Source organism: Cetorhinus maximus, chromosome 29, assembly GCF_964194155.1.
Source record: "Cetorhinus maximus chromosome 29, sCetMax3.hap1.1, whole genome shotgun sequence".
NCBI lineage: Eukaryota > Metazoa > Chordata > Chondrichthyes > Lamniformes > Cetorhinidae > Cetorhinus > Cetorhinus maximus.
In genome coordinates, this window is record NC_135907.1 from 21270402 (window position 1) to 21281834 (window position 11433).

The following is an 11433-nucleotide window of genomic DNA, read 5'->3' on the forward strand; positions in this document are numbered from 1 at the left end:
CTTGACATTCAATGGCATTTCCATCGCTGAATCCCCCACTAGCAACACCCTGGGGGTTACCATTGACCAGGAACTGAACTGGATCTACAAAAGTAGGTCAGAGGCTGGGAAATCTGTGACAAGTGACCCACCTCCTGACTCCAAAGCCTGTCCACCAATAACAAGGCACAAGTCAGGAGTGTGATGGGATACTCTCTGCTTGCCTGGATGAGTGCAGCCCCCAACAACAGTCAAGAACCTTGCTTTCATCTAGTGCAAAGCAGCCCATTTGGTCAGCATCCCATCCACCATCTTAACCATTCACTCCCTCCACCACCAACACACAGTGGCAGCACAAGATGCACTGAAGCAATTCGCCAAGGCTCCTTCGACAGCACCTTCCAAACTCGCGACCTAGAAGGACAAGGGCAGCAGATACATGGGAACACCACCACCTACAAGTTCCCCTCCAAGCCACACACTATCCTGACTTGGAACTATATCGCCGTTCCTTCACTGTTGCTGGGCCCAAATCCTGAAACTCCTTTTCCTAACAGCACTGTGGGTTGTACGTAGACCAATGCAGTGGTTCAAGAAAGCTGCTCTCCACCACCTTCTCAAGGGCAATTAGAGATGGACAATAAATGCTGGCCCAGCCATCAAAGCTCACATCCCATAAATGCATATTATATAATAAAAACCTCCCTTAATCTATCATTGTCCCCTTGCAAATTTCTGCACCCATCATCTACACTATTTGCTGTGCCACCTAACTGAGTGTCATAAGGAAATTTGACTATACATCACTTATTCCTTCATCTACGGTATATATAAATAGGGTGAAAATCTGAAGCCCCTCCATCCATATCCCTGGGGAGATGACTAGTCACATCTCAAAGTAAACACCCATTATCCCTACACTGTCTCTTACATCGTAACAATTCCCCAGTCATGTCAAAGAGTTTCCTCCAATTCCATCTGCTTCCATTTTCCCTAAGTTTTTTTTAAAAAATGGAACCTTGTCAGTGATACAATCGATGTTGGTTTCTTTTGCATTCCTAGAAATGAAACTGATAACATCTGTTCCCAGAATCAGATCTTCACAACATATCTGTGTGATGGGTTTGCAAATAGAAATTCAACTCTGTAGATGGTGTTGAGCACATCTGTATTTTGTTTTAATTCATTTATGGGATGTGGGCTTCACTGGCTAGGCCAGTATTTATTACCCATCCCTACTTGCCCTCAAGAAAGTGGTGGTAAGCTGCCTTCTTGAACCACTGCAGTTTATGTGATGTAGATACACCCATAGTGCTGTTAGGAAGGGAGTTCTAGGTATCCTTGTTAACCCATCACTTGGAGAATTGATGCACCACTTGTTTGATCGGAATGCGTCCATGATAGCAATGCTGGTTTCTGTAGTTGAAAGAGACAGACCTGCACTAGATAGCTTGCAGAATCACTGTAGACTAACTGAACAATTTGGGCAAGTGGAATGTGGATCAGTGGAGGAGTGTCAGTCAGAACTCTAGTGCTCCATCATTGTCAAGTTTGATACTCCCTTCTACAAATCTCAAATTTGAGATTTAATTCAAAGGAAAGATTTTGTACTGGAAATGTAGAGTACCTTGTGTTTGGTTCCCTGGCTGAAGAATTTCCAAGTCTACTCATCCAAGACCATTGGATGAGGCCCTTGGAGATGAGGTACAAGCAATGATTGAACAAATGACAAGGTGATCAATAAGATGTGTACAGGCTAGTAAAAAAAAACACACTACTTTGGCAATGTCATGCATGACATTTTCCCTCAACTGCTTCCTCATTTAATGAGACCATGGCTGATGCTATCAGGGCTGCAAAACCCCTATAACCATCATCACTCTTGTAGATTACATTTTATTTTACCAACAGCCTTAAATATAGTCAAAGGACCCAGCTACCACTACTCAGAAGGGGGTTAATTTTGGCAGGAGGGGGTGGGTACTGATACACTGTAGAAAGTTTTCCCAAAAGGTGCACAATTCCCAAAGAACTTCCTCCTCATCTGTCTACAAAATATGGATGGACGGGCCGATCCAGACCCAGCCCTCGCTCTCTCCCCCAGGGCCTCTCTCTGGATCTCGATCTCTCCATGGATCTAGATCTCGATCTCTCCATGGATCTGAATCTCGATCTCTCCATGGATCTGGATCTCGATCTCTCCATGGATCTGGATCTGGATCTCTCCATGGATCTGGCTCTGGATCTCAATCTCTCCATGGATCTGGATCTCGATCTCTCCATGGATCTGGCTCTGGATCTCAATCTCTCCATGGATCTGGACCTGGATCTTGATCTCTCCATGGATCTAGATCTGGATCTCGATCTCTCCATGGATCTGGATCTAGATCTCTCCATGGATCTGGATCTCGACCTCTCCACGGATCTGGATCTCGATCTCTCCATGGATCTGGATCTCGATCTTTCCATGGATCTGAATCTCGATCTCTCCATGGATCTGGATCTGGATCACTCCCTCTCTCTGGTTCTGGATCTCTCCCTCTATCTGGATCCAGATCTCGATCTCGATCTCTCTCTGGATCAGGATCAGGATCTCTCTCTCTCTCTCTCTCTGGATCCAGATCTCAATCTCAATCTGTCTCTTCAGGTTGGTGATGTGATCTCCAAGCTTCTTGATCATCTTCACTTGCTCATCCAAGTAGTGAGTCTCCAGGAAGTTACAAAGCTGGAAACAAGAAAACAGAAGAGAAATTAATGAGCAATGTTTGAGCCAACAAAAGGGAGGATCTTCTGAAGTAATGCACATGGATGATTTACACACTTAGCCAGAGAAGACCAGAATTCTCTTTATCCATTCTTGGATGTGGGCATCACTGGCTAGGCCAGCATTTATTGCCCATCCCCAATTTCCCTGAAGGTGATGAGCTGCTACAGTCTGTGGTTTAGGTACACCCACTACAGTTAGGGAGAGAGTTCCAGGATTGACGATACATTTCCAAGTCAGGATGGAGAGTGGCGGTGGGGGGGGGGAACTTCCAGGTGGTCCCATCTATCTGCTGCCCTTGTATCTTTCTAGATGGAGGTGATTTGGAAGATGCTGTCTAAGGAGGCTTGGTGAGTTCCTGCAGTGCATCTTGTAGATGGTATACACTGCTGCAACTGTGAGGTGATGGAGGGAGTGAATGTTTGTGAAAGGGGTGCTAGTCAAGCAGGCTGCTTTGGCCTAGATGCTATGCAGCTTCTTGTGTTGATAGAGCTGCACTCATCCAGGCAAGGGGAGAGTATCCATCACTCCAGACTTGTGCCTTGTAGATTTATGGGCAGGTTTTGGGAGTCACTCACTGCAGGATTCCTAGTCTTACCTGGTCTGTAGCCATGGTGTTTCTAAGGCTAGTCCAGTTTCTGGACAATAGTAGCCCCCCAGGGTGTTGATAGTTGGACGGGGGAGGGGGGGGGGTTCAATGGTGGTAATGCCATTGAATGTCAAGAGGTGATGGTTAGATTCTTAAATGAGATTGCCTGGCATGTGGCACAAATGTTACTTGTCAGCTGAAACCTGGATATTGTACAAATGCAGCAAGACCCGGACATGAACCACTTCAGTAGCTGAGGAGTCACAAATGGTGCTGAACAAGCAAACATCCCCACTTCTGACCTTATGTTGGAAGGAAGGTCATTGATGAAGCAGCTGAAGATGGTTGGGCCTAGGACACTACCCTGAGCAACTCCTGCAGAGATGCCCTGGGACTGAGATGACTGACCTCCAACAACCACAACCATCTTCATTTGTGCAAGGTATGGCTCCAACCAGTGGCGAGTTCCCCACCCAGATTCCAATTAGGGCTCCTCGATGCTACACTCAGTCAAACGCTGCCTTGATGTCAAGTGCAGTCACTCTCACCTCGGGAGTTCAGCTCTTTCATCCATGTTTGAACCAAGGCTGTAATGAGGTAAGGAGCTGAGTGACCCTGGCAGAACCCAAACTGAGAGTTAGTGAACAGGTTATGATGAGCAAGTGCCACTTCATAGCACTCTTGATGACCCCTTCCATCACTCTACTAATGAGGCAATAATTGTTTGGATTCATCTGCATTTTTGCATACCGGACTAGGTAATTTTCCACATAGCTGGGTAGATGCCAGTGTTGGAGCTGTACTGGAACAGCTTGGCTAGCAGTGCAGCAAGTTCTGGAGCACAAGTCTTCAGTAATATTGCAAGCGCCAATAGCCTGAGCAGTATCCAGTGCCTTCAGCCATTTCTTGATATCATGGAGTGAATAAAATTGGCTGAAGACTGGTATCTGTGACGCTGGGGACCTCAGGAGAGATGGATCATCCACTTGACACTTCTGGCTGAAGATTGTTGCAAGTGGTGAGTCACAATTTCATCAATATGGGACAGAATTTCTCAAAAAAGGGTGAAGGCTTAGACAAATACCCTGGAAGCAATTTAGTAATCCATGTCCAGTGTCAATGTCAGACTAAGTAAAAGAAACAAACCTATATGGAGTTCGACCAATGTAGAATGAAGGGCAGATTCCAATATCAGCTTCAACTCTTTAGAGATAAAAGAGTCATGAATCATAGCAAAGAAAAAAAACCAGGAACTTACATGAGGGTCGGTGTTGCCAGAGGAGAGCTTGTGCAGATCCAGCAGACTCTGGTTCACATTCTTCTCCATCTGCAGAGCTCTCTGCATTGCCTCCAGACCATTACCCCACTCATCCTGCTCTGGCTTCTGAAAAAAAAAAACAGAAAAATTACTGCGCCACTATCTGGTATTCAAAACTTGTAATGGGAATGATTTTTAACTAATTGAGGAAATTTAATCTTAAATTGGCACAACTCCAATGGTAACAGGATATTGCTCAATCTTTCCATTCATCAAATTTTTACAGATGCTGACTGATCTGTTTTCTAGCTTTTGATAGATAGTGGATGATTTGAGTTTTTTTTTGACACATGCAGTTGCTGGTCACTTTCAGCGAGAAGGCTTGACTGTGGAGGATGTTCAACTCATCAGGCACATTTGTGCTTGCCAAGCTTATTAATGTATAATAAAGCAGCATGAATCAATGTCTGGGGGACAGCTACCAATCATTTTAATCTTTAAAGGCTCTGCCCATAGAGACAGGTGTCAATTTGTGTTTCATTTTGGTTTCATTTTAACTCAACACCTCAGTGCTCTGTCTTATCTCTCAAGATCAATGAGTGCATCATGTGATTCTTAAGTTTAAAGGTTGTGATCGGCGGGTTTCAAATGAGAGTTGTACACCCAGGAAGCCACGGCTTTTCAAAAAATCTAAGTCTGCCCTTTCACAAGTTTGGATTTTCGGGTTGTGGCAGCCCTTTAATGGCTGCTGATGCTTAAAGTGAATTTCCTGGTGGGGCATCAGGTGCTGATACAGGGGAGTGGGTACTCGGGATTTTTTTGTTTGGCATGAGACCCCCATCCAGAATGTCAGAAATAATTTAAATGATCTGCCCTTGTATTAACCATTGAGGTAAGTTCACTTGTATACAAGTGACCACGTTGCACTGGACAACACTTGTACTGGTGGAACTACACAAACGATAGCTGTACAGATGTGCCAGTATTAATGGCACTCCATGGGGCCACCAAGAATACACACTGCAGCTTCCGGCCATGGGTGGACTGGAGCTGATATTCTGAGCTACCCCAACACTTTGAGCAACCCTTTCAAACTTGTTTGCACTTGGACCCATTCCTTCACACGCCACATAACCTGTTGCATAATATTGGTATTACAATTAGTCCTCCGTTGTGGCTCTGCCAAATCTTGTCTAGTTACTTCAGCTTAGATCAAAAGTGGTTACACCCTGCCTCCAAACCGTAAATTCTGTTCACCAAAAGGCTCTTCATCACAATTGGAGGGTGATTGATTTGACAAGCAGGTGGCAACTACATTTACCCCAGGATGGTAAAGGTTTATCTGTGGGGGATGGGGTAGGCTATTAGTTGGTTCAGTAAGGAGTTTGCAACTACTGTGACAGTAGCTCTCTCTCTCTCTCTCTTTTTTACACACTGGTATTTTTTTGACTATATTTTCTAGCTCCGTTTGTGTCTTCTCTTTCTGATTGTTTTCTTTGCCTCTCACTGTTGTTCTCCCTATCTCAGTCTTCAATTGAGGTGAGTAACATGGATGTATTTACAGGGCAGAGGGAAATGAGCATTTGAGGTAGAATGGAACAGAAGGATATGCTGATAGGGAGAGAGGTGGGAGGGGCCTTGTATGGAACATCAATACCAGCATGAGCCAAATGGCCTGTTTCTGTGCTGTTACTCAATGTAATAATTCTTTCTTGGATCTATGCGGAGCCTGTTCAGAAAGGTTTTTGTACAGATGTTCAAGAATACAGAGTGGGACACACAATTCCACATACAGAATAATTTAAGGGAGACAGTGATATGGTGGTAACTAGTAATCCAGAGGCCCAGGCTAATGGTCTGAGGCCAAATCTAGACCCCTGGTTGTCTAGAGGAATACAGGGGAAGATCAAACAGAAAAAGAAAGCATACGATAGGCACAAAGAACTAAGCACTTGTCTAGACGAATATAGGAAGTGCAGAGATGAAGTAAAAAAGGAAATCAAAGAAAGGGCATGAAAAAAAGATTAGCAAGTAAAGTTAAAGATAACCCAAAGATGTTTTACCAATATATTAATGCTAAAAGGTTAGTTAAGGAAAAAGTGGGACCTATCAGAGATGAAGATGGAAACTTATGTGTAGATGCAGAGGCTGTGGGAAGGTTTTTAAATGAATATTTTGTCTCCGTGTTTACAAAGGAAAGAGAGGATGTAGATATAGTGGTCCAGGAGGAACACTGCGAGATATTGGACGGGATAGTCATAAAGAGAGAGGAAATACTCGAAGGATTGAAATCCTTGAAAGTTGATAAGTCACCAGGGCCAGATGGATTGTTTCTGAGGCTGCTGAAGGAAGTCAGGGAGGAGATAGATGCTCTGAGGATGATTTTCCAATCTTCACTAGATACAGGGGAGGTACCGGAGGACTGGAGAAATGCAAACGTAGTTCCATTGTTTAAAAAGGGATCAAAGGAAATGCTAAATAATTATAATTAGTCTGACATCGGTGGTGAGCAAATAGTAGAATCAATCCTGAGAGATAGAATTAACTGTCATGTGGAAAGGCATAGGCTAGTCAGGGATGGTCAGTGTGGATTTGTTAAAGGAAGGTCTTGCCTCACAAATTTGATTGAATCCTTTGAGGAAGTGACAAGAAGGGTTGATGAAGGTAGTGCAGTGGATGTTGTGTACATGGATTTTAGCCAGGCATTTGACAAGGTCCCACATGGCAGATTGGTCAGGAAAGTAAAAGCCCATGGGATTCAGGGTAATGTCGCAAACTGGATAAAAGGTTGGCTTTGTAACAGGAAACAAAGGGTAATGGTCGATGGATGCCCTTGTGAATGGCAAGTTGTCTCAAGTGGTGTTCCACAGGGCTCGGTGCTGGGACCCTTGCTGTTTATGTTATATATTAACGATTTGGACGTGAATGTGGGGGGCATGATTGGTAAATTTGCAGATGACACAAAGATTGGCTAAGTAGTAGATAGTGTAGAGGATAGTCATAATCTCCAAAATGATATAGATGGGTTGGTGGAGTGGGTGGTAAAGTGGCAGATGGATTTTAACATAGAGAAGTGTGAGGTCATACATTTAGGGAGGTCAAACAGTTACAGGGATTACACAATAAATGGGAATATACTGAGAAGGGTGATGAAGTGAGAGATCTTGGCGTACAAGTACAAAGGTCCCTGAAGGCAGCAGTTCAAGTAGACAAGGTTGTAAAGAAGGCACATGGAATGCTCTCCTTCATTGGCAGAGGTATAGAATATAAAAGTAAGGATATAATGTTGGAATTGTATAAAACACTGGTGAAGCCACAACTGGAGTATTGTGTGCAGTTCTGGTCACCACATTACAGGAAGGATGTAATAGCTTTGGAGAGAGTGCAGAGGAGATTTACAAGAATGTTGCCAGGGTTAGAAAAGTGTAGCTACAAGGAGAGATTGGATAGGTTGGGGTTATTTTCCTTAGAACAAAGAAGGCTAAGAGGTGACTTGATTGAGGTGTACAAAGTTATGAGGGGAATAGATAGAGTGAACAGGATAAAATTGTTTCCCTTGGTGGAGAATTCTAGAACCAGGGGACATAGATTCAAGATAAGTGGCAGAAGGTGTAGGGGGGACATGAGGAAGAACTTTTTTACACAGAGGGTAGTGGGTGTCTGGAATTCGCTGCCCAAGTTGGTGGTAGAGGCAGAAACTCTAAACTCTTTTAAAAAGTACCTGGATCTGCACCTTAAATGCTGTAAGCTGCAGGGCTATGGGCCGGGTGCAGGAAGGCGGGATTAGAAAGGGCACCTGGGTGTCCTCGGGCTGGCATGGACAAGATGGGCCAAATGGCCTCCTTTTGTGCTGTAACTTTTCTATGGTTCTAAGGGTTCAAATCCCATCATGGCAGTTGGCGGAATTTAAATTCAATTAATTAATAGAAAAAAAAGTCTGGAATTGAAAGCTAGTCTCAGTAACGGTGAGCATGAAACAATCGTTGATTGTTGTAAAAACCCATCTGGTTCACTAATGCCCTTTAAGGAAGGAAATCTGCCGTCCTTGCTTGGTCTGCCCTACATGTGACTCCAGACCCACAGCAATGTGGGTGGCTCTTAATTGCCCTCTGAAATGGCCGAGCAAATCGTTCAATTCAAAAGCAGTTAGGGATGGGCAATAAATGCTGGCCTTGCCAGTGACGTCCATCCCATGAAAGATTTGAAATAAAGGCATTTTTTTCATAGCTTGTTCAAAACTAGACTTAGGAAAATGTGGTAAGATGTTGAAAATGAATAAATATCAATCTGTCATGTCAGAAATATTAATTATCTTGGTGTCAACGCAATGAGTGCCAAATACCCGGCACATTAAAAAACTCTAGAGGAGAATTGGTTACACCCTCCAACCTTAAGGGTAGATTAAGAACAAAGAACTCCTGCTGAAAACCCAACCATCAGAGCCATCGCAATAATTGACTTGACATCCAATGGGCCACAGCAGTGATAGCTCTTCACAGGTGAGGAGAGATTAACTATCTGATTTCATAAGAGCTTCGGTAAATTGACTCAACTAAGACGAATAAAAATGGATTTCCGAAGAAGTCTACACATTAACAAATGAAACTAACAATAATTTCAGTCATTAGACCTCAGCTGAATTATTGTGTCCAAGTCTGGGCACCACTTTAGGAAGGATGTCAAGGCCTTGCAGAGGGTGCACAGGAGGTTTATTAGAATGGGAGCAGGGGCTTCACTTATGTGGACAGACTTAGAGAAAATGTTCTCCTTCAAGCAGAAAAAGTTAAGGGGAGATTTAATACAGGTGTTCAAAATTATGAAGGATTTTGTAAGAGTAAATAAGGAGAAACAATTTCCATTGGCAGAAGGGTTGGCAACCAGAGGCTATCGGATTTAAGCTAATTGCCACGAGAACCAGAAGGGAGGTGAGGATTTTTTTTTAATGCAGTGAGTTGCTGTGATCTGGAATGCGTTGCCTGAAAGGGCAGTGGAAGCAGATTCAATAGTAGCTTTCGAAAGGGAATCGGATAAATACTTGAAAAGAGAGAATTTGGAGGGCTGTGGGGAAAGAGCAGGAAGGAGTGGGACTAATTGGATAACATTTAAAGAGACAACGATGAGCTCCTCCTTCTGTGCTGTTTAATATTGAAAATTCAGCCCAGAGGTGAAAGGACAATAGATGAAGCCACTGCCAACCAATTTGCTGACCCTATGTCTGTCCTTCAAAAGTTCAAATCTTTCTAGTCCAATTTTAAGAAGGTAATGGAGGAATATGTGGTAAATCCAAACATGAATGGTATTCAGTTATTTGAATGTTTTTGAAGGTCATAAAGTATAAAATAGAACCTATCTTCATCCTGTATAAGTCCGTTAATTTGTAGACTGTTAGACGACGATACATTCTCAGTCCTAAATCGTCAACTACAAAATATACTAGCATCTCCGTAGCAAATCGTTTCATTGATGCAGAATTACAGTGTCCAGTAGCTGTGGAAGACACAGTGCACCCTTCCAAGGGTGTTTTTGTTTCTCAACCTGCAAGAGATCCTTTCTAAATCCACCCAGTAAAAGTGCACAATTACCGAGATTTCGATCTGCTGCAGATCTGAAAGGTAAACCAGAACTTATTGTATCTTAATTTTGACTGTAAAAAGTCCCATGCAGAGTACACGTTTGACTTAGTTGAGCACTCAAGAGCATGTGAGAGCTACAATTGCTGTGTGCACTGTTCAGGTGCACCAATAAAAGCTGCTGTACAACAGAGGCACTGTCTTATTGTCCAACTGTATAATTGGTTTGACTTTCTTTGAATCTCTATTTTTTATGTCCTTTCAAGGCCCTTTGCTGTGACCAGAATGACCTTAAACGTATTCCACATCTAGCAGTAGGATAAGGGATCATGTTTACACTTCTCCACATATCGAATTCCAACCTCACCTGTGCAGACACAGCACAACCTCATTTACGGCACGATTTTCTTTTATTCTTTCATGGGATGAGAGTGTCGCTGACAGGGCCAGCATGGGTTACCCATCCCCAATTCTCCTTGAGAAGGTAGTGGTGAGTATTTGGGATTAGTTGCTCAGGCAGGAAGCAGAGTAAAGATAGTTCCTTACAGGGAGGGCAACAGAATTGCATAGGCTCCGACAGATACCTAGAGAGTGGCATTTAAGGGGAAGCTAGGGGAGTACATGACGGAGAAAGGGATTGTTGATAGGAAAACATGAAGTACAGTGGAAGAAGGCTTGTTTGGTCCATAAACGTTGTCTAGACCTCTTAGGCCAGACTCTATGCTATAAAACTCTGTGTCATTCAATGTATCAATGAGACAAATGGCGGGATTTTCTGCACCCGCCCACTGCCGCGATCTTCCAGTCCTGCCGCAAGTGCAGGTAAATGGGATTAGGTAGGTCAGGTGTTTCTCACATGTCGGTGCAGACTCGATGGGCCGAAGGGCCTCTTCTGCACTGTGTGATTCTGTGAAGTAAATGGATTTCTGGCTGGGACACTGCCCCACCCACGGGGGGCGGGGGGGGGGGGGGGGGGGGGGGGGTGGGGGGGGGTCGGTGAGTGAGTGGTGGGGGGGGTCCCGCCCACTATGGGGCTGGAAAATCCCGGCCAAATTCTCTGTTCTAACTGGGCAGATATGTGGCATCTTAAAAAGAGATGAATAAAGTAAAACAAGTGACCAAGGTAGATTCTTGGTGTGGAATTAACGTTGAGGAAACGTAGTCTAAATAAAACCCACAAATATGAACATTCAACATAAGGTGAGCCAATTCCTAGGTCTGAATGGATTCCAGGGGCTGTACAGGACCCGGTCTAAATAAACTCTGAAGCAAA